Source organism: Chelonoidis abingdonii, chromosome 8, assembly GCF_003597395.2.
Source record: "Chelonoidis abingdonii isolate Lonesome George chromosome 8, CheloAbing_2.0, whole genome shotgun sequence".
Lineage (NCBI taxonomy): Eukaryota > Metazoa > Chordata > Testudines > Testudinidae > Chelonoidis > Chelonoidis abingdonii.
The window spans coordinates 60,231,072-60,250,699 of NC_133776.1; the positions used below are offsets into that span (position 1 = coordinate 60,231,072).

Consider the following 19,628-nt stretch of genomic DNA (forward strand, 5'->3'; position numbering starts at 1 on the left):
GCCGCAGACGAGACGGAGGCAGCATCACGTGCCCCGGACCAGAGGCGTGCTGAGAAGTCCCTGAAGGGCGCCATCCCACGCGCTCTATGTGGACACCCTGGGGAAAAAACCCGACCAGGGCAAGGCCTTTGAGGTGACCAGCAGTGGACTTCCAGCAACCACTTCCTCCCGCGCGGGCAGCTTCACCCGCTTCGCCGACTGGCGTTCATACCCGCGCCGAGGCTAACTGTGTCCCGCTCAATGGAGCCATCTGTCGGGAACCGGACAAGTGCCTGCAGACAGTGCGGGTACACCCTTGGAGACCCTGCCCCACGTCCTGTGCAGCTGCAAGCCCCACGCCAGAGGCCTGGCAGCTGCACCACAACTCTGTTTCGGACCGCCTAGTGAAGGCCATCACCCCACACCTCGGTGAGATTGCAGTCAACCGCACCATCCCGGGCACCGACGGCCCGCGCGCCCAGACTCGTCATCACGGCGCGGAGCGGAAAAGATCATCCTCGCTCGACGTGCGATCCCCGTTCGAGAAAAGGGATCCGGCGTCGCGAAGCCCGAGCCCGTAAACTTGAAAAAATACGCCCTTGACTGATACTTGCGGGCAAAGGGCTACGAGGTTTACAACGATGCCACCTGTTAGACCGTGGGTGCGTGTGGCGCGCGGTGGGCCTTGTACAGGAGAGTGGTCTGTGGTGAGGGCTGTGCTAGGACTTGGTCATGCCGTCGCTATGCGCGACTCATTGAACGTATTGATGTCTTCGACACTATGCGCGGTGGTCTAGGGCTCATTTACATTGGAACACTACGAGCACGGCCAATCCAGGCACTACTGTGTGGCTTTCAGTGCACCCAGGGGGGGAGGGGAACCCTTTAAACCCCTACTAAACTATATCCCTAGAGTCCTGAACCCACCGCCTGGATTGCCACCATGTTGAGGGTCATCTGTCCATACCCGGCCACCTAGACTCCTATATACAGGCACTATGTGTAACCCATTATATGAGCGATGTACCCTCACTGCTCCCCTACTGTATCTTGACCCCACCCACCATACACCCCGCATTGGGGACATTACAGACTGTATATATTATATGCTAACCAATAACCAAATACCAGCGTCCCCTATACTCTGTATGTTACCCCCAATGACTAATAACTGACGCATCAAACTCTGTGTATCATCTTTATTTAAATATTCTCTAATAAACATTTAAATCTGTTCTGATCAGTTTAATATCTGATATGTCCTTTATTTGAGGACTGTATCTTAACTTGATTTTTGAAACAGGGAGATGGAATAGGAGCTTGCTCTGTCCACCCCATGCATTGACCTGGTATTGCAGTGTCTCCAGGAACGGTAAAATCTTGCCACGGGCACTCTGCACCACAGACCTGGGATCACCCAGTGCATCAAGCTGGGAGGACAGCGCGGAGGCGCAAAAGGCAAGAGCCATGCTGGGAGAAAATAAAAGACACAGGCAGAGACTGGCCTGCATTACCCTGGGAGAACGGAGACCCAGACTCAGTGGGAAGCAGAGGCCCCACTGGTGGGAATCTGGAGATCTATGCTGACTTCAGTGGGATGGCCCTGATTTACCCCAGCTGAGAACCAGGCTCCATGTATGAAGGGACAATAATGGGGCCCCAAAATGGACCCTAAAATGTTCAAACAGCAGCTACGGGATTGGGGGACTGTGACTATTAGGCCTGTTTATTATATTACGGCAGAGCCTATGGGCCAGTCAAGACTGGGGCCCCAGCATGCCAGGCACTGCAGATTCAAACAGCCCAGACAGAGCCTGGCTGGGGGAGGGGAGAACACCCCAGCCAAGTGACCCATGCCAGAGGGTTTGGGTTGTTTAGTCAGGAGGGGAGCAGCTCCATGGGAAGGGAAGGAGAGAGGGGCACAGGACCAGGCAGGTGTGGAGTGAAGCTGAGGTGAAGAGACTGAGGGAGAAGGAGGGGGAAACTGGACATCAGATTTGCTACTGTAGCCTTGCTGCTCCTGAAGCCCAGCCAGACCTCTGCCCCTTCCCCCTCAGCACCCTGTAGACCAGGTCTGGCTCTCCTTTCACTCCCAGGACTTTCTCCTGAGCCGACCCCACACTTTTCCAGAGTGACCCAGTTCACCCCCAGAGGAGGAGCAGGCTCAATAGCCATGAGGGGGCACCTTTCCAAGCTTCTCTTTTGTGCTCCACAGTGCACATGTGGGAGCCCTCCAGCTTTCAGCTGGCAATAAAGTAAGACAGCGCTTGAACCTCAGAACGAAACTATCTGGTGGCCGATCCAAGCCACCACCTTCGAGTCATTCATAACAGTCAGTCAACAACACAGAGGTGTGATATGATCAGAGGGGAATAGCTAAAAATAGCCTCAGGCGCTCGGCCTTTCAGCACGGCACTGCCTAGCCTCCTGTGGCTGTGCTCTGTGGGGCATGGGCGGGGTTAGCCAAGCCCAGGGCTCTGCAGGATGGGCTCCCAGCCAAACCATGGGGTTAGCACTGGGTGTTCGCCACAGAGCCCGTTCCTAGGGCTGCTATCCCCTGCCCAGGCTGCCATGGGGACAGGACCTTGCTGGTTCAGAACTCTCCCAGTTCCCAGGAGTGGGCACCGGTGTTTGCAGGCCGTGTGGTGGACAATTCCCATGTGCCCTAGCATGGTGCTGGCTCCTGGAGCTGCCATCTCTCAGATGAGATGTCAAAGCAAGGACCTGGCTAACACAAATGCCAGCATTCTAAGGGGTGGGGGGGGGTGGGGGTTCAAATCTGCCGATTCATTGATGGAAACATTTCATAGAGCCCTGTCTGGCTTCCAACCACACCCACCCAGCTCCTTGGCAGCCTGCTGGCAGGCAGCCCTTGCTGCAAGTTCACAGCTCCTTGGGGCCCAGGATCACAGGATCTGCAGCCCCAGGGCAGCGCACCAGCTGGACAGCCCTGGGCCAGGGCTTCGTTCCACATCTGAACAAAACCACAGGTCAATCAGTATTACATCCCAAATGCAGGCAGTTATCAGTGTGGACTCCTAGCACAAACCTGTGACAGCCACCACAGAGCCAGGAAAAAAAACTGCCAATTGTCATTTGAGGGAGCACGCAGCAGCCCCTTTGTGCTGGGCACTGCACATTCACATCAGGACAGACAGCCTCTGCTCAGAAGAGCTTACAGTTTAAACAGACGGAGCGGGGAGAAAGGAAGAATTACCATCTCCATTTTATAGACAGGAACTCCTCAGAGAAGGAAGGGCGAGTCCTTTAGAGAGGGAGGTAGTTCAGTGGTCAGGAAGCTAGCATGGGACTTGGAGACTAGGATTCAATTCCCTGCTCCGCCCCCATACTCCCTGGATGACAGGTACCAATCATGTGGGCGCTCTGTGCCTCAGTTTCCCCTCTGTGAAATCATGATAATAGCACTGCCCTCCCTCAGAGGGGTGGGTGGAGGATAAAAACATTCAAGATTATGAGGCACACAGCAACCACAGTAAAGTAGGGTCATATAAGTAGTACAGAGAGATTAAATGACTTGCCCAAGGTCATGAAGGAAGTTTGTGGTAGGGCTGATTACTGAAACTGCTGAGTACCAGCCAGGGCCTTCACTGAAAACCCATCCTCCTCTGCACACCAAATCAAGTTTTTCCACAGAAGCATGCTTTTTCTTGTTGATCCTTCAAGGGGATTTTGCCTTTCTTAGCCACACACTTATTTTGTTGACAGCACCAATCTCAGTGTGACTCACCTTCTGAATTGTGATATTAGTTAATATAACTTCAGAAAGATCTGTGTCCCTCTTCCAGTCATGAGATCCTCTGTATTTTCTAATTCCTTACTGGCAACTGACAGTCGAAATATTAGTTGTATTTAAGTTATATTTCAGTTCTACTCTTCCTTCATTAATTGTGCATATAAAGATATATCAACACAACCCTATCCCTCTCTCCTTCCTCCACCCCCTAAAAAATCCCAGGGAATCAGTCAACAAAAAACATCATTAGGAAGTGGTTCAGGCTGCAAATGTCAATCACTGGAGTCTGCAATCACCCAGGAAATTGATTACAATCAAGGGATGCAGCCATACGATCTTGCTTTACTTTTTCTATGTGACTTACACCTCTCCTCGCAGCTGTGCTTAGCTCCCTTTGTAGAATCTGACCCAAAACTCATCACAATCAAGAGAGAGACTCCCAGCGACTTCAGTGAACTCTGGATCAGGCCCATGATTGGCATAAATACAAGTAAATAGAAGTACAACAGATTACCAGCAGATTGCAGTATGAGCTATGGAGCATCCTGTCATCAGCTCAGCTCTCACCTTCAGTTCATCAGCAATGCCAGCCTCAGACACCCACTTCTCTACAAGCCCGCTGCACTCTCCCCTCACTGCCCCCGACACATGGTGAGAGCTTCCCTCTAGACTCGTAATGCCTCCACCTTAGCCTCCTCCAGGTCATCCTCAGAACTCACCTCTGCACACAGATGTCTACCCCCAGATGGCTGCAAGACAGGCACCAGATCTGAGCACTGCTCCTGACTGGGTAAGAAGCGAGCCCTGGCCAGCTCCCCAGTTCAACCCACTTGCGTGCCTCAGCCACGTGGTCTCTCCCATCTGCTAGACAGCAAGCTCTTTGGGGCAGAGGTAGCCATTTACTTTCTATTTACACAGCAGCCAGCACCACGGGCCTCCTAGGCACTGCTGCAACATATTTGTAAACATACACGTGAGGTTTGCTTCCAGTGCACACCAGCCCGAACACAGAGCATATGACTGTTAATTGAACAGTACAGCTCAGTGCATCAACCAGCAATGTCTGCTTTGCATAAATGTAACACACCCGTCACAACTTCCACTCGGTTACACTGATGTAAATCCAGAGTCATCCTGTTGAAACCACTTGGAGTTACTCCAGCTTTACATCAAGGTTATGAAGGAGAGAATCCACCTCCTTTATTCAACACATTCTAGAAGGGCCAACAGACAAGATTTTCCCTTTTTACCATAAAAGAAACATCTTACTACTCAATCAACATAACAGAAGACACACAAGGCTGTAGCATGTGACAACAGAGCCCGGGAGTAAACTGGTTTTGAAATCTTTAGTTTTAATTAAACAAATGGAGGGTTATTTCTAGCGTATGTCTCCAGCACTATCCTACTCTTTCAGAAGACAGGAAGGGGAAGAGTTTAGAGTGGGTGGAGGTCATTAGTTGCATAGGGAGTGAGTAAGTAAAGCAGTGATATATGGTGTGTGAATGAAGCAGCTGCATTCTCTTACTGATCATTTTCACACTCTCAGATTTCGGAGGTTTTTTGAGGGAGGAATTATGGCAAAAGCATAGAGAAGCCACTATCTGGGCTTCAAGGGGACCCAGGCATTTGCAATCAGAACTATTTCCAAACAATGTTTTTTTAAACTGGTCCAAGGAAAAGTTTTCCTACAATGCAGAATTAGCTTGTGGAACTCACATCCACAAGATGTAATTGAGCTCAAGAGCTTAGAATGGGTTCAAAAGAGTCTTGGATAATTATAGGGATACCCAAAGAATCCAGAGTTAGAGTAATAAGGATTTAAAAAACTAGTGCTTTGGAAGGACATAATCCCCCATGTCTCGGAGCACAAGCTCCAGTCTCTAGTGGAAGTTCTCCCATAATTGCCTTCTGCAAGGCATTTTGCATCTTCCTCTGCAACAGCTGAACCTGGCCACTAGCCACCAAAGACAAGACACTAGACGAACTGGCTCATTGTTCTGATCTAGCCTAGCAGTTCTTCACGTGTTTTATACACCCAGCAACACAGGTCTACGCGGACGCACACATGCAGTGCTGGTGAACTGCCCAGCTATTTACAGCCAGAGAGAGCTGTGCTTGCATAATGGAAAATGTGAGTGGAGAGAGGGCAGCGCGTTTGCAAACCTCACACACATCCGGCTGGTAGAAACGGGGCTATCTTTATCCCCCACACACAAGCCTGCAAACCCTCAGTAACTAGAAAGCTAGACTTGGAAGGAGCACGACGGACTGACTTCCCCACCAAAAGCCACAGGGATGAGAGCTTTCTCTGGAGACAGCACCCAAAGATGGATGGATGGGTGACCCCCACAGAACAACTGTGATAAATAAAGTGAGGGGGGGGGGTAGCTTCCTTTGATGGACACCCAGCCAGCCAATTAGCTGTAAAATCCCTCTTGGTAGCTGTTCTTTACTTGTTTTACCTGTAAAGGGTTAAAAAGTCCTCCAGGTAAAGAAAAAAATGTGGGCACCTGACCAAAAGAGCCCATCAGAAGGTAGAACTTTTTAAAATTGGGAAAGAAACTGCCTTTGTTTGTTGTTCTCTGGGCTGGAGGGACAGATCAGCCATGCTATAAGCAACTAAGCCAAGTATGATTATAAATCATCAGATCATGCCTAGAAATACTTATCTGAACTCCAAATGTGTAAGTAGATCAGAATGTTTAGCTAGATGCGAATAGGATTATTTCTTATTGGCTTGTGGACTCCTCTGTGCTAACCCCACATGCTTTTGTTTGCTTGTAACCTTTAAGTCAGGGGTGGGCAAACATTTTGGCTTGCGGGCCACATTGGGGTTCCAAAACTGTATGGAGGGCCAGGTAAGGAAGGCTATGCCTCCCCAAACAGCCTGGCCCCCGCCCCCTGTCCGCCCCCTCCCATTTCCTCTTAGTACCTAGATACGCCACGACTGCCCCCCCCTTCAGAAACTCCCGACCCATTCCAACCCTCCCCTGCTCCTTATTCCCTACCACTTCTTCTGGGAACCCCCCCATCCAACCCCCCATGCTCGCTGTCTGACTTCCCTGACCCCTATCCAGACCCCTGCCCCCTGACAGGCCCCCTGGGACTCCCATGCCTATTAACCGCCCCCTGTTCTTTGTCCCCTGACTGCCCCCTGGGACTCCCTGCCCTTATCCAACTCCTCTGCTCCCTTAGAATGCCACTCAGAGCACCAGGACTGTCAGCCACGCCACCTGGCCAGAGCCAGCCATGCAGGCAGGCAGCTCTCAACTCTGCTGCCCAGAGCGCAGGAGTGGCAGGGGGTTAGCCTCCCCGGCTGGGATCTCAAGGGCTGGATGTGGCCCCCAGGCTATAGTTTGCCCACCTCTGCTTTAAGCTGAACGCCCAAGGAAGTTATTTTGGGTGCTTGATTTTTGGAATTGCTCTTTTAAAATCTAGCAGAAGTCTAAATTCCAGATGTATTTTCTTTCTTTTAAACACGCCAGAGAGTGTTCCTTCAGAGTAGGTGACCAAGTTAAGGTCCTAAAAGAGCTCCAGGCCAATAAGATGGAAGTGTTGTGGGAGGGACCACTTATGGTCTGAGAGCACCTGGAAGCTGTTAATTACCTCATAGTATTCCAAAACCCTACACTAAAACTTAAAAGTATACCATGTCAATTCTCTAAAGCCCTTTAATTCCCGAGAAATCAAGGTTCTCCAGTTTACAGCCCAGGAGAGAGATGACGCTGAATGGTCTGAAGGAGTCTACTATGACAGAAAAAGCAATGGTGGCGTGGAAGAGGTGAGACTTTCCAAGACCCTTAGGCATAAGCAACAACAGCAAATCCAGGAGCTCTGCATCAGCTTCGCACCAATGTTTTCAGCCACCCCAGGACGGACAGAACAGGCGTATCACTCCATTGACACAGGTGATGCTCGCCCAATTAGAATGGCTCCTCAAGCCAAAACTACAATAGAAAGGGAGATCATGGACATGTTACAGATGGGTGTAATCCGCCCCTCAGAGTGCATGGGCCTCTCCAGTGATTCTGGTTCCCAAACCAGAAGAGGAAATCTGCTCTTGTAGAGGAAATCTAAATGCTGTAACTCGCTCACAAAACTATCCAATGCCACACACAGATGAGCTATTGGAGAAACTGGAACATGCCTAGTTCATCTCCACCTTAGACTTAACTAAGGGGTACTGGGAAGTGCCACTAGATGACCCAGACAAGAAAAGGTCAGCCTTCATCACGCAGGTAGGGCTGTATTAATTTAATGTGCTCCCTTTTGAACTGTGAAATGCATCCGCCACCTTCCAGAGACTGGTAGACAACCTTCTGGCTGGATTTGGGGAATTTGCAGTCGCCTATCTCAATGATGTGGCTATATTCTCAGATTCACGGGCAGAACACCTCCAAGCTTCTTCCAGCGTATAAGGAAGGCAGGATTAACCGTTAAAGCCAAAAAGTGTCAAATAGGCCTAAACAGGGTAACATACCTTGGACACCAGGTAGGTCAAGGTACTATCAACCCCCTACAGACTAAGGTAAATGCTATCCAAAATTGGCCTGTCTCTAAGGTCCAGGAAGCAGGTCCAATCTTTCTTGGGTTTGGCCAGGTATTACCAATGATTTGTACCAAAGTACAGCCAAATTGCCACCCCAGTGACAAACCTAACCAGGAAAAAATAACCAAATGCAGTTCAGTGGACTGATAAATGTGAAAAAGCCTTTAACCAGGTTAAGGAAGCCCTTACGTCTGACCCTGTACTGAGGGCCCCAAACTTCAAGCAGTCATTTGTCGTAACCACAGATGCGTCCGAGCGTGGCATGGGAGCAGTTTTAATGCAGCAAGGACCAAATAAACAATTCCATCCTGTTGTGTTTCTCAGCAAAAAACTTTCTGAGAGGGAAAGCCACTGGTCTGTCTCAGAAAAACAATGTTACACTATTGTGCATTGTGACAGATCCAGACCAGTGGGATACAGGAGTCTGGTAGAGGGCAAATATACTGGTCTCTGGTTGAGTAGTTTTCTGTTCCCTGAGTGACAAGAGCAGGGACTGCACTAGAGTAATCAGGAACCTACTGGAACCAATTGAGGCAGACAGGCTGATCACCTGCAGCCAATCAAGGCAGGCTAATCAGGGGACCTGGGTTTAAAAAGGAGCTCACTCCAGTCAGGCAGGGAGGAGCTGGAGAAGAGGAAGTGCATGTGAGGAGCTGGGAGCAAGAGGCACAAGGAGCTAGAGTGAGAGGGTTGTGCTGTGGAGGACTAAGGAGTACAAGCATTATCAAACACTAGGAGGAAGGTCCTGTGGTGAGGATAAAGAAGGTGTTTGGAGGAAGTCATGGGAAGTAGCCAGTGAGTTTCTGCTGTCATGCAGCTGTTACAGAGGCACTATAGACAGCGCAATCATAGGGCCTGGGCTGGAACCCGGAGTAGAGGCGGGCCCCGGGTTCCCCCAACCTCCCCAACTCCTGAATCAGACACAGGAGGAGTTGACCCAGACAGTGGGGAAGATCACTGAGGGGAGAAAATCTGCCAATAAGCACAGGATCATCAAGGTAGAGGAGGAACTTTGTCACAATGGTGTCAGAGGTGGGGATTTGGTTTGCACAGCATGGCAGAAAGGAGGGTGATTTAAAAAAAAAAAAAAAAAAAAGTAGAGGGTTTATTTTTCACCACAATGGATGATTAGTCGGGCATTTGATACAAAGCTCGCTGCCCCGCAGGAGGCTACCCCCATGTCCAGCGCGCTGCCCAACAGGAGCAGTGCGGCTGCAGCAAGAGACTAATCCGCTGTATGGACCAGGCTTCTCAAGACAGGCTTGTTGCGGGGAATTGATAAACCACGTAAAGACCCTTACAGAAACTGAACTGCGGCCAGATGGGATGCAGATCATATGACACAGCCATTGGCTGCAGAAAATGACATGGGAGGATGATGTAGAGGCATACCTTCTGCCTTTGAGAGGACAGCCCTACGGGAGCCTGGCCTCGAGATCAGTGGTCTGGCATCCTTCCCATTCCTGTGTGGGGAGGCCCAGAAGGCTTACATGATCTGCCTGAAGAGGCTGCAGCAGACTACCCCAGCTGAAAGCAGAGATCCCGGCCAAGATCTGGGGTAACGACCACAAGTGTGGACCCAACGGTATCACAGGTGGAGGGTACCAGGAACAACCCCGGCGAGGTCCCAATTGTATGACCTCATCATCTTGCACGAAAGTGGTTGCTAATGGAGACCCGGAGTCGGAAGAGATACTAGAGGTTTGGTCATTGACCGATACATGAGGAGACTACACCAGACCTCCGTGCCTGGGTAAGCCAGAATGAACCCTCCACCTATGATGACGTTGTTGCACTGGTAGAAAAGCGAAGGACGGCGAGGGAGCTGACCCAACCAGTTAAGGAAGAGGCACCCTGGGTGAAAAACGCAGCACACAAGCCCTAGAGCCTCGGTGACTGGGCCACACAGGAGGCCCAAGGTGGAAGAAGAGAGGGCTGAAGGCCCACCAGAGGCCACAAAGAGTGTGGAGCATGGAGAGAAAGAAGGATCATGTGTTAGATTGCCCACCAAGAGACCGGGAATGCCTAGGGCTCCATACAAGATGTTATGCCTGGCGGGGTGTGGGGACATATAGCTGCCCAGTGTCCAAATGCTGAGGAGCCGATGCATTTTAACCTGGGGAACTGGGCAGACCCATGCTCCTAATCACCTTGTGGGGTCTCCACTAACCCCACATGATGTATAACCAGACCAGTGAAAACTAAATGGGGTAGAGACCACAGGCACTGGTTGATCTGGGAGTGCTATCACACTTGTCTGCGGGGGAAGCTCGTCAAGTGTAGTCACCTGCTGTGGGCTAAGCGTACAGGGATAACATGTGTCCATGGACAGTTGGTTTATTTATCCCACATCCCAGTAAACTCCGAGATCAGGGGAACACTACTGAGGTACAGCAGGTGTAGTCCCTAAATCCCATACCCGGTGCTCACAGGAGGGACTTCCCCAGGTTTGGAAACTTACTCCAGTAGGGGAGGTATTGGAGGAAAAGGGAACCCAACTTAGTGAGGCATCCACAGTAGACTGTCAACTCCAAGTCTTCTCTAAAATCCCATTTATTTTTCCATTCCAGACAGAAGAAGAAAGTACAAAAAAGGGAAAGGAGGGCCAGCTAAGGCCTTGGGAACCGAATAACTGATCAAACCAGCGGGGTACTCTCATGGGTAGGCAGACCCGAGCAGCATGAAGGAAAGAGGCCACCCAGGAAGGAGAAGGAAGCACCCGAGTCTGACCCCTATCCAACGCTTCTGAACCCATAGAGGCAACAGAGACTGGCGCCCGCTAGATCTTTGGGCAAAATTAGCTCCCAGGAGTAAGGAAATTATTGGACGGGACCAGGCGAGAGACCCAGGTAGCGACAACCATTAGGAAGGGGTGACTGATAGATGGGGTCCCCGTTGGAAGAGAACACCCAGGGACCCGGGACCCCTACTTTCATAGTGAAGAAGAATCCTCTTAATCAGGTTGCCACCAGTAGGGGCAAGAAGGTAGCAGCAGATTCCTAGTACCTCTAAAACGACCAAGAACGCTGTTAAGTCTGCTCATTAGTCATCTTTTTGGGACATTTGGGGGTTAGAGAAGACCCTGGACCGATCTCCTAACAACGGTTCTTCTGGCTTGGAGGTACATGAAAGAAGTGCAGAGGGTACTATGCGTTCTGCCCGGTAGTGTCAGCTGCACCCTACGTCCCCGTCCCCTACCTGAGGGCACCTTTATACCTCCCTTCCCATCATATGGAAGACCCCTTTGAGCGAATAGCCGTGGATAGTGGGACCCCTGGAGAAGATGGCTCGGGCCACCAAATATATCTTGTTTTTTGGACTACGCATACTCGCTCCACCAGAAGCTCGGTCCCCCTGCGGAAACCATAGCTCTAAAATGATGCCAGTAGGCTGTGGGATCTTTGGCCCGAAAGTTCGGGGCTACCAAAGGAGATATTACAGACCCAAGGAACCCAATTTTATGTGTCAAAGCTAATGAAAGCCAACCTCTGTACGGCTGCTCCATATACATATCCCTGAGAACTTCCGTCTACCATCCCAGACTGATGGGTTGGTAGAAAAGGTTTACCGAAACCCTCAAGGCTATGATACGGAAGGTGGTAACGTCGGACGGGATGGATGGGACATCCTAACCACCCTATCTTATGTTTCACTTGCTGGGAGTACTTCAGGCCTCAACTGGGTTTTCCCCCTTCGAGTTATTATACGGGCGTCACCCCCGTGGCATACTAGATATCGCCAAAGAGATCTGGGAAGAGGAACCCCATGAGGGGAGAAATATAATAGAACCTGTAATACAGATGCGAGACCGGATAGCCCGGGTCACCCCTATTGTACGGGAACATTTGGAAAAGGCACAGGAGGCCCAGAGAACCCATTACAATCGCCAAGCAAAAGTCCAACAGTTACAACCAGGGGATCAGGTGATGGTGTTGGTACCCACGACAGAAAGCAAGCTTCTGACCCAATGGCAGGGACCCTATGAGGTGGTTGAACTCATGGGGAAGTAATCTACAAGATGCGGCAGCCAGGACACCAAAAACAAGAACAGATTTCTCACATCAACCTTCTGAAACCCTGGCATGCACAAGAGGCATGCATAACTGTCCATAAAGACCTAACCCAGGAAAACAAGCCTTCCAAACAGGTGAGAGTGTCTCCCGATTTAACACCAGACCAGAAGAATGAGATGTCCGAGATGATCTTCCGGAACCAAGATGTGTTCTCGACAAAACCGGGTCGAACAACCGAGACACATCACCACATCGTCACGAACCCTGGGGCCAGAACAACAATGAGGCCCTATCGGGTGCCAGCGGCCAAAAGGGAGGAAATAAAAGCAGAAGTAAAAAAAATGCTGGAGTTGGGGATCATCGAAGAATCCCAGTCAGTGGTCCAGCCCAATCGTGCTGCTGCCTAAACCTGATGGCACCACAAGGTTTTGCAACGACTTATGGCAACTAAACAAAGGATCCCAGTTTGACGCATACCCCATACCTCGCATAGATGAGCTAGTGGACCATCTGGGTAATGTCCGATATTTGACTACTCTAGACTTGACAAAGGGGTATTGGCAGATTCCTCTTGCAGAAGAACGCAGTCTTTTCCTTTGCATCTCTACACCAGAGGGTCTTTTTCAATATACTGTCCTCCCTTTTGGACTACATGGGGCCCCAGCTACTTTCCAGCGCCTCATGGACAAACTATTATGCCCACATAAGAGTTATGCTGCTTACTACTTGGACGATGTGGTCATTCATACCCCAGACTCGGAAATCCACCTAGAAAAGGTGGAGGCAGTCCTTGATACCTTCAGGCGAGCTGGCCTTACAGCAAACCCTGCCAAGTGCGCTCTAGGCTTTACAGAGGCCAAATATCTTGGCTACATTGTGGGAAAAGGTCTGGTAAAACCCCAAGTGAACAATTTGGAGGCCATCCAAAATTGGCTCTGACCACGTCGCAAGAAACAAGTCCGGGCATTCCTAGATGTAGTGGGATTTATCCCCCACTTTGCCACAAGGGCAAGCCCCCTGACAAACCTACTGAAAGCCCGTGGACCCGATCTGGTGAGATGGTCTGACGCAGCAGAGGAAGCATTCACAGACCTACGGACTGCCCTCTGCAGTAACCCCGTATTGATAGCCCCTGATTTCACCAAGGAATTTATCCTGCAGACAGATGCATCAGAAGTAGGCTTGGGGGCCATTCTATCACAGATGGTCAAGGAGGAGGAACACCCAATTCTCTACCTCAGTAGGAAACTCCTTCCAAGGGAACAAAAATATGCAATGGTGGAGAGAGAGTGCCTCGCTTGTAAAATGGGCAATGGAAGCATTGCGCTACTACTTGCTCGGGCGCAGATTTGTCCTCGTGACCGACCATGCCCCTCTTCAATAGATGCAGCGGAACAAGGAGAAGAACATAAGGGTGACCAGGTGGTTTTTATCCCTCCAACCTTTCCATTTCCTTGTGCAACACAGAGCAGGGAGCGGTCACAGCAACACCGATGGCTTGTCACATGTGCACTCTGTCTTCCCGGCTGCCCAACCCCTTGATGTTGAGCAGGGAGGAGGGATATGTGACAGATCCAGGCCAGTGGGGTACAGGAGCCTGGTCCTATTGGCATTCCAGGGGTGGGCGGGCAAAGCCCGCCCACTTCTAAAGGACCTCCTCCCAGCCAAAGGGGAGGATCCACAGGTCTAGAACACCAAGGCGCCAACCTGAACATCCCCGGCGGGCCGGCGACAGGGCAGAATAAAAGCTGGCCCACCAGGGCTTCCTCACCTTGGAGAGTGGCAGGAGGTCCCGCCATTTGGTATCGGGGCGGACGCGAGGTGAGGTAGTGAAACTTGTGTGGGGCCACGGATGGGGAGTGCATAGATAAAAAGGTGAGGGGAAAAGTGCAACCAGAAACGCAAGAAGATATTCAGGAGGAGCCGGAACAGGGGCTGCAACCTGGCGCACTCCAAGTAAACGTGCGCCAAGGTCTCCTTCTCGCCACAGAAAGGGCAGGTGTTGGGGACAGGGGTGAACCGCGCCAAGTACACACCCGTGCTCACGGCCCCATGAAGGAGCCGCCAACTGACATATCCCCAGCGGGCCGCGGACCAGGCAGAGTACAAGCTGGCCCACCGGGGCTTCTCACCCTCGAGAGGTGGCAGGAGGTCCCGCCATTTGGTATCGGGGCGGGACGCGAGGGTGAGGTAGTGAAGGGTGTGTGATGGTGTGGAGCCGCGAGTGTGTACAGATGTTTCCGATGATGCAGTCTGGAACAGAAGGCGCACATCGTGTAGCCGGCTTGCAGTAAAGGGGAGGGTCCGATTTGGCGTCCACAGGGCAGGCCCTATAAAAATGTCCATGGCCCGGTGGGGTGGCGGCGGCTGCCCTTCTCGCAGACCCTGTCGGTAAGCCCAAGCAGCAGCCGCAAAGCGGCCCTTCACCTTCCTGAGTACGGCACCAGGGAGTATGAAGGTCTAGACCCCATGCGCAGGCGCGAACGTCAGGGGATCCAGCCAGCTCCGTCGTTCGCTAGTCCAGGTGACTCCCGCCAAGACCAGCCTCCGGCGCCCCGCGTGAGACTCCGCCACCTGCACACGAGTGGATTGTGTAGCAGGGGCCCGCTATAGAGAGGTCGGCCCCCCACGTGGCCCGCCACGACCTGTCACGGAAAAGAGCTTCCAGCGATTAGGAGGTTGGTAGAAGACCGGCAGCCGGAGATGTCTGCGGAGCCTCTCGGTGAGGTAAAGAGCTGCCGTCGTATCGAGCCTCGGAACAGGCCAGAGGAAGCCGTCGCCAGTACGCTCCACGCGGACTACCCGCACCATACAGAGCCTCCCCCTATGCAGGGCCGTTTGAGGCGCAGACACGGACCTGGTGCGTAGGCACTTCAGGCCCTGACCCCCCTTCCTCCAGGGGCAGGGGAGGACCCCTGCAGAGACCCGTGTGTCCCGGGCCAAAATATCCAGAATCGTCGTCCGGACGATGGCCAGAAATCCGAGGGGGCCGGACCAGGTGTTGAGCGGTACCAGCAGCATGGACGGACCGTTGATTAAAGCACAGTGCCCTGCCCGAAGGGAGAGGCACCGGAGTAGTTCCCGTCCATTTCCGGGAGCCGCTCGCCACCCTGCTCCAAACGTGCAGTCTCCGCGGAGAGCTATCTGGCAGAAGTAAACGCCGATTAGAGCAGGCGACCCGCGCATCCACGGATGGCCTGAAGACGCTGGTGGAGGGAGCTAGCCGTCCACCCGTCCCCGACCACCAGCCAGAGCTCTTGCCAGTTAACCCTGGGAGAGGCCGCGAAGTACACCAGCCTGGCAGCCTCACCCGCTGCCAAGTCGCCCGGGCCTGACACGAGGAGACAACTCGTCAGCGTTACACTACGACCAGCCGGCAGCTCCGCTCCCGATAGCACCAACCCCGTCAACCTCTCGGAGAGCAGAGAAGGGCTCGATCGCCAGGGGTAACAGCTGCCGGAGAGGGGCACCCCTGACCGCACTCCCCGCCCGAAGCTGACCGGCCGGTCAGGACAGTTGAGCCTGACCGCACTCCGCGAGCGTACAGCACCTGGAGAAACCACACACAAACGGGTCGAACGCCGAACACTCGCGAGTACCCGGAATACCGTATCCATCTGAACGACCTTCTCCTGATCCAGGACAGAGCAACGACAGACCAGTGCCCTACACCCTAGATTCCAGAAGGTCCCGGACCAGATACAAAGTTATCAAGTATGCGCCCAGGACGGTTGTATGTGCTGTCTGGATGTGCCACGTGTGCCATGCATGGCCCTAGACGCAGCGAGATGTCCTTTGCAATGATTTTGTCGTCCTGGCTGAGTACTAAGCCGAGTATGGGACGCCAATCCTGTAAGTCTGTGAGGTCCCCCCTTCTCGGCAATAGGCGAGCAGCTCGCCTGCACGAGAGATGGAACCCCCCCTCGCAAAGACTCGGCCCAGCGGCCAGATTCATGGGCCTGAGAACGTCCCAAACATCGCGTAAACTCCACAGTCAGCCCGTCCATGCCTGGAGAATGTTTGGTGGCGCAGACGGAGGGCTTCCGAGAACTCGCCAGAGTGAGAGGCAGGTCTGCCAAGTCCCGGCGCCGCGTGCACCGATCCGTCGGGAGCCCGTTCCAGAGTACTCTGCAAGCGTAGATCGTCGATCCGGGAAAAAGGGCCGCGTAGAAGGCCCTGCCCTCCCGCCACATCTCCGCCGAGGTCCGTGAGGGGAGTGCCGTCATCACCGGAGGCAGTTGACGTGTTCTTGGCCCCCTCCTTTCTCAGGGCGTAATAAGAAGGGATCGCGGTCCATCTCCCGAAGAGTTAGGATCGGAGATCGAACCAAAAGCACCCCCAGCCGAATGGTCTCAGAGCTCGGAGGCTCCTCCCCAACTTCTCTGGCCGCTCCATGATAGGGATGGATCCTCGGGGCTGGCGGCCAGCTGCCTCTCACATCCAAGACCTCCCGCTCCAGCTGCTCTATTGGCCGCATCCCTCCCGCGATGGCTGGCGCCCCGGGTGTAGTCACGCAGAAGCAGCCAGCGACGCACCTCCCCAATCACACCACCGCCGCGCTGAGGAAAAGCGCGCCGCGTGCCCTCCCAGGCAGCCAGGAACTCCCAGAAGGACGCCACGAAGCCGCATCCTCAGCAAACTATTCAAAGTGCCATCAGGCCGGCCAGGCCTCTCCGCGCAGAGAGCGTGCCCGTGGCAGATGTGATCGAAAGGGGCGCAAAAAGCGCCGGGTAGGAGTGGCCTGGTAAGTGGAAACGCGACAATTACATGTGTCCACCCTGGAGTGCGCGCACCGATGAGCCTGCCACGCCGGACGAAGGTGACGTACGAACGTCGTCCGGTGGGGTGCCGACAGACGTCCACCAGGAATTGCTGTTAGACAAGCGTCCGCTGAGGACGCCCGCGGCCGGGCCACTGCTCGGTCCCTGAGCGTCCCGATTCCTCGGTGGTTATTAAATCCCCCCCAGGACCAGGCACTCCGAGAATCCAGGAGCGAGAAGGCGGACGCCTGCCGAAAACACGCAGGCTCTCAGGCCCGATGTCGGGCGCATAAACAGTTCTGCGAGCATTGACACAAGCCCCTCGCATGCGCCCGAGGTGCAGCAGGCGGCCCGAACAGCCTCCGCGACCCCCAGACCTCAGGCCGATTAGGTACGGGGGAGCCAGGGTCGTCACCCAGCCACGCCAAACCGAGAAGGGCTAAAGTAGGCCTCGTCCCCCACCAGCCGCCAACTAGCCTTCAGCGCCGGCATACCTATGGTCTCTGCAGGAAATCACAGGAGTACCCCCCCTCCGAGTAGAGAGCCACCTGTTCCTGCGGAACCCTCCACAGCCCGGGTTTATTTGGCAAAGCATCGGAGCCATGAGGGGTGGGGGGATCCTCAGCCAGCAGCACGCCCAGCCTCCGGCAGGGCCGCGCAACCAATCCGTGACACCCAAGGTGACTAAAAGAGTCTGGACCCGGGGGGGGTAGGCCGCGGCAGCCTCTCTCACCGGTACCTCTTCCTCCCCCATGAGGCCCTCGCGGCCCGGAGAACCTGATGGAATCCCCCCACGCCTGGACGCAGCTGCTTTGTACGGAGCCACGGACGTCCCGCGGACTCCCGCAGCTGCCTCCCTCATTGCATGTGTGATCCCAAAATTACAGTCTAAGACGTTACGATATTCCTAAGTCCTGCCCTGTATCAACAAAAAGACGCTCTCCTGTAAAAATCGTCAATTACTTCCCGGGGGTCACTACTCGCGACTGCCCCAGTGGGCTCCGTCACCCCCCGTGGCCCCACCGAGCGGGGGAGGGCAGACCCCCGACGCGCGTCGATGGCCGACGCCACCGACCTGCCCCGCCCCCGGTTCAACAAGTGGCGGAAGGAGAACACAGCCCCTGTTGGTGGGAAAGAAAAAAACTAGATTGGAGCCGCCCGCTGGGGTATCCTCAGGCGCGGCACTGTATTCCACAGGCGGTGCGGGACAAGACGGCAACCGGATAGGCGAGGCAATCAGGGAGAGAATCCGGAAAGGGGCAGAGACGGGACCCTGCAGCTCCAACAGTGAAGCCACTGACGTGGTCCTCCTGCGTAGGCTCAGGATCTGAGAAGTGGGAAGGGGCCCTAATGCATCCGGGCTCTGCCACAGTGGCAGGAGTGTGGCAGCTCGGCAGCCCAGACATAGCGACATGTATCATGGGTCCGCCTAGGAAAGGGCGGGTCCTCCACACCAAGAAGACACCCCCTGGAGCACGCGGTCCCGCAGCGGTGCATGGCCGTCGCCCAATGGGGCTCGGCGCCGCCACAATCGGGCCACCAGCCAGCTGGGTGTCGATGGAGGAACCAGGGACCTCAGACGGCAGCGAGCAGAAGCGAGCGAGTGGAAAGGAACTCGGGGGACAGGGGGACCGGGTGAAGGTGCCCATCTGAGCCCGACTGAGCAGAGGGTCGTCCTCCCTTGCATGACTGGGGTAGACCAGGCCCTCGCATCTTCATCATAGTGAGGAGATCCATCCACCACCCCAGGCCCTCCTTCGCTAGCCGGCGACACTCACTCGGCACTCGCAGAGAGTTGACGGGAGGGGGTAGAAGAGGCTCCCTTGGGGGCTCCACGGGGAAGGGACCCGAGAGGGCGCAGTACCTCCGGTGCCACCACGACGTCCCCAGACCGGCACCACGAAGGAGTCATCAGGAGCAGGCGGAAGCTCCTCATGGTGCCCCCTTCCTGCTCGTTCCGGGGCCTCGAATCTGAGGATAGTACGAGGTCGAGCCTTCGCTTGCCCCGCTTCCCTGCACTAAGACCAGCCCTCACGGTCATCCGGGCGCTGGCAACAGGTTGTGGATCGGGCGCAAGGGCAATGGCTCAGGACTCCGGGAGCAGTGGTGCGCAGGAATGAAGGGAAGATTCCCCCTGATGCAGCCCCTCCACGCCCGGCGGATATCCCGCTAGCACTCCTCCCCAGCGATGGACCGAGAAGGAGGGAGGGGCACCTGCGGAGCGGCCGCTAGGCGTGCGGTGATGAAGGCGCACTTGCGGTCTCAGGGTCCCGGGCGCTCACTCGTGCTGACAAAGGGCATCTCCTCGGATTGTGCATCGCCCGCAGGTAGCCGGGCTCCCTCCCCAACTCGAATAGTCACCGGTAGTGCCCCCTGGTAGGACAGAAAAGACCCCTCTGAGAGCCTCCCGCCACATCCGCCGTCGGCAGTGAGTCATCTGGCGGACACGAAGAGATAACTGTAGCGAGGGCGTCTGCAGCCCAAGGGGAGCGAGGCGTGAGCGGGAGAGTGGACCCCAGCAGAAAGGCGGCAACGTACGGCTGCATGCAGGCAGAAAGGGACGCGTCAGA

General features: G+C 54.2%; 1 protein-coding gene and 1 non-coding gene across 2 annotated transcripts in view; one reads left to right on the forward strand and one right to left on the reverse strand.

The window, feature by feature from the left end:
• Positions 1 to 19,628, reverse strand: part of DGKK (diacylglycerol kinase kappa) — a 212,654-nt gene that overhangs the window by 150,833 nt on the left and 42,193 nt on the right. The gene's annotated exons all lie outside the window — the stretch shown is intronic.
• LOC116831538 (U2 spliceosomal RNA) lies at positions 1,173 to 1,362 on the forward strand. The gene has a single exon (XR_004375229.1). It is a non-coding gene; the product is annotated as a U2 spliceosomal RNA (small nuclear RNA).